Source organism: Sorghum bicolor, chromosome 8 (genome assembly GCF_000003195.3).
Source record: "Sorghum bicolor cultivar BTx623 chromosome 8, Sorghum_bicolor_NCBIv3, whole genome shotgun sequence".
Taxonomy (NCBI): domain Eukaryota; kingdom Viridiplantae; phylum Streptophyta; class Magnoliopsida; order Poales; family Poaceae; genus Sorghum; species Sorghum bicolor.
Genome location: NC_012877.2, coordinates 42,964,293 through 42,968,168, shown reverse-complemented (window position 1 = coordinate 42,968,168; position 3,876 = coordinate 42,964,293). Strand labels below are relative to the sequence as shown.

Below are 3,876 nucleotides of genomic sequence, written 5' to 3'. Positions count from 1 at the left end.
GGCATCTCATTATAATCCCAAGCAAAGCAATCTCTATATTCCTTTAACAAATCAGTTAATTGCTGCTGACACTCAAAACTTAACTTAGTACTAATAAAAGTAGGTCTAGGCTTATCACCACTACCTATATCTACCTCTACCAAATCATCGGCCAATGTGAATCCCTTGCCTAATTTTCCATCATCGGCGAACCTATCCATTAAAAAAGCTTCATCAGAACCGACTGCTTGGATCGGTGAAATTTCATAATCGGCAACTTTGAGAAAATCCTTTTCCCAAACTTCTCCTGAAATGCACCTAGTCCTTTCATAGGTGTCCGCTTCTGCTGATGCAACAACATAGGAAGAATCTCCCGGGACAATCTCAATTTTGTCACCTACCCACTGAACCAAGCATTGGTGCATTGTAGACGGAATGCAACAATTGGCGTGAATCCAATCTCTTCCTAGCAGCAAGTTATAAGCACCTTTCCCACTGATCACGAAGAAGGTTGTCGGCAAGGTTTTGCTGCCGATGGTCAACTCAATGCATATTGCCCCCTTAACTGGAGACACATTGCCCTCAAAGTCTTTAAGCATCATATCGGTCTTGGTTAAATCCTGATCCCTTTTTCCAAGCTTCCGATACACTGCGTATGGCATGATATTGATAGCAGCTCCACCATCAATTAGAATCTTGGTCATCGGCTGACCATCAACCCTTCTTTGACAAACAGAGCCTTAAGATGTTGTCTTTCATCATCGGCAGGTTTTTCAAATATGGCTGTCATCGGATCCAGAGCCAACTGAGCTATTTGGTCGGAAAACTCCAACTCATCATCACTGGATCTGCAAACACACAGGGCTAATACCCGATTTAAACGTTAAGGCGTGCCAGCCGATTTGACCTTACTATCGGCAAAGGTGATAACTCGAATACTTTGGTCCCGACAACAGCGATGCGCCCGGATGCCACGGCCAAGAGGTATTCACGCGGAACTTGAGAATACGTCGAGCTTAAGTCGACGAACTCCTAAGAACTCGTAATGAAAAAAGGAAAATATGACGAAGTCGTCAAAAAAGTAGATGCTGGAATATGAGTAAAAACTTGTATTTGATTGATTGATAGATGATAGATTACAAGGCCCTAGGGTCTATATTTATACCCTGCTCAAAGAGCTACAACTAGACACGGCTAAAACTCGAATTCTAAATTTAAACAGAATCCGTGTACAAAACGATTTAAATAACTAAGGAAACATAAAACTATCCTTCCGTGACAAACTGGGACACCTCCACGGACCAATCGGCAGCCTTCAAGTCTTCCTTCCATGTCATCGGCAGACCCCCATCGGCAACGGTTAATACTGGCCATCAGCACAAACACATCACCGCCCATGGACTTAGCCACATTCAGCTGTCTTCTCATCGGCAACCACCCTCATCGGCAACTTTCCTGTAGGCCAGTGACCATTACCCTATCTTGCCGATCCACATTCTGCCGATCCTGGATACGTATCCAAAAACGTGTCAACAGCCTCACTTTTCCATCCCAGCAAGCACTGTAGAAAAGAGTGCCCGTGCTACTTGGAAAATTTGATTGTCATCTCATTTTGTTTCTCATCATTCCATGCAAGTCAATCTATGGAAACAAAGGAAAGTTTTTTTGAGAAGAAAAAAATTCCTACAACCAATCAATTAATTAACGAATCAGTAGCTACCATTGACAAAATGCCAACTCCTTCAATTATCAAAGAGAAAGCAATTAGAAAATTTAACCAGGCTGCATGGCGAAACACTGATGAGACCTGACACCCACGACAAAGTATTAGTAATGAAATGGAATCGATCAGTAAATTTTTGTGGGGTCAACAATCATCTAGAGATTTAGAGGTCCGGGAAGTTGGTGTTGCTAAAGAATTCGAGCACAGCGCCGGTGGCCAGCGACAGCATGGTCGGCGTGGACAGCAGCATGCTGCTACGCCGGCTCGGCGCGAACGCTGCCCAGCCTGGCTGTGGCGGCATGGGTGCCGGCATAGGGGAGGAATGGGCTCATCTTGCTCAGCCACGACAAGCAGCTCGGGTCAAACGACATCAGCAAGAAAAGCCCCGTGGAGGCCGCTAGAGAGAGCACCGCGGGGCAGAGGATACAGGGTCGGTCGGCGGCGGCCCACTACCCACACCCTCCCCTGTCATACTGAATCGGAGCTCTAGGGGATTTAGAATGGGAGCAAAGGTACCTTAGTTAGGAGAATAGCAGCCATGGAGTAGGTTGCGCCCGCCACTCCTTTCCTACAGGGGTACGAACATTTTGCAAGCAAAGTCATAAAATGGTATCCAATATAGCAATTAGTAATTTAGGAACAAAATTTCTTAAAGATATGAGAACTCCAAATTCACAAGGATGTCAGGATCCCAAATTTTATACCATCTTTGCTTCTAAAATTTGACTGAAATTCTAAATTGATTATGCATAGGCTACAATACTAAAAAAACCCTTGCATTATGGTCCTAATTATATTTTACAATAGGACAACACTGTCTAGAACGAATGGAAAATTGACAGTCAAATCACCTCGCGGCATCCATATTTTTCTTCTTCTATAATTTTTCTTCTTTGAATTCCACGAGGATCTGCAGACAATAAAACACATGCGCAACTCAATTTATCAATTTAACTGTTCTGCTGGAAGGTATGTTGGGAAATTATGAGAAGGTGGTCAGTTGCTATGTAATAAAAACATATATTTATAGCCTGTGATGCTAAATCAAGATAACATGTTCTTTCCAAAAAAGAATCACTTGAATTTATAGCCTGTGATGTAATAAAAACATATATTTATAGGTTGTGATAACTTGAATTACTTTTGTTGCTCAATATTTCAAATGTTTCAGAAGTCCTGTTTTTGACATCACACCCAATTAATAGAGGGGCCTGAATCATAATAGAATATACGGAACTGCTAGTAGTTAAGTATTAGGATATCCTTTCTCCCATCCAAATGTAAGATCAATAAGTGGACAATCAAGGCACCATCGCAATCACCATCAACAGGAATCAAATGAACTCATGGAAACCTTCTGGGAGATGTCAATCTGCAGGTGTTTCAAAAAAAATTCAGCTGGCTAGCACCAGTTTCTACCGAGGAACAATGCACACATTTGTTTCGCATAGGGTATGGCTTGTTTCTTGACACCAGACGAACACAAATCAAGGAAAAATATAATTTACCAAAAAAGAATATAGAACCCCAATCTGTTCTTCTCAAATAAAAAAAATCGTGAACAAAAAAACCTATATATTAGGATAAACGAGCAAAGGAGGAAGGTACCTATGGAGAATCGACATATGGGCAAAGGAGGAATGTACTGATTTGGTCATTTGGACATCTGTGCAACCGGAGATAGGCTCTACATCACAAGGGTGTCACTCAGTTGTATGCACAAACATAGAATAATCTGCACTATATAATTTAATTAATATATTATTTGGACTACTGCATATTATTTGGCCAAGTAACCCATTCCGATGCACAAACAAAAAAGGTATTCCTGCACTATTACCTTGATCAGGCCGCAGCGCAACGTCGAGCCGCGGTGAGCCTTGGCCACGCGCCGAGGCGAGTGTTGGCTGCGTGCACCGTTGATCCGTGGCGAGCCTTGGCCATGCGCCCAGGCGAGCGCTGGCTGCGCCCCCCGCCCGGCGAGCCCTTGGCCGCTCGCCCCGGCCGCCCCGGCGAGCCCTTGGCCGCTCGCCCCGGCCGCCCCGGCGAGCCCTTGGCCGCTCGTCTCGTCCGCCCCGGCGAGGCTATGCCGCGCGCCCTGGTGAGTGTTGGCTGCGTGCCCCGCCCGACGAGCCCTTGGTGAAAGCCCTAGTTTGGTTTTGGATAATTGATGA

At 44.5% G+C, this 3,876-nt stretch overlaps 1 long non-coding RNA gene across 1 annotated transcript; it reads right to left on the bottom strand.

Moving 5' to 3' along the window:
• On the bottom strand, nucleotides 1,575–3,344 carry LOC110429549. Its single transcript, XR_002446621.1, has 5 exons — nucleotides 3,311–3,344; nucleotides 2,554–2,612; nucleotides 2,219–2,270; nucleotides 1,700–1,786; nucleotides 1,575–1,620 (listed from the first exon to the last, which is right to left on the bottom strand). It is a non-coding gene; the product is annotated as an uncharacterized LOC110429549 (long non-coding RNA).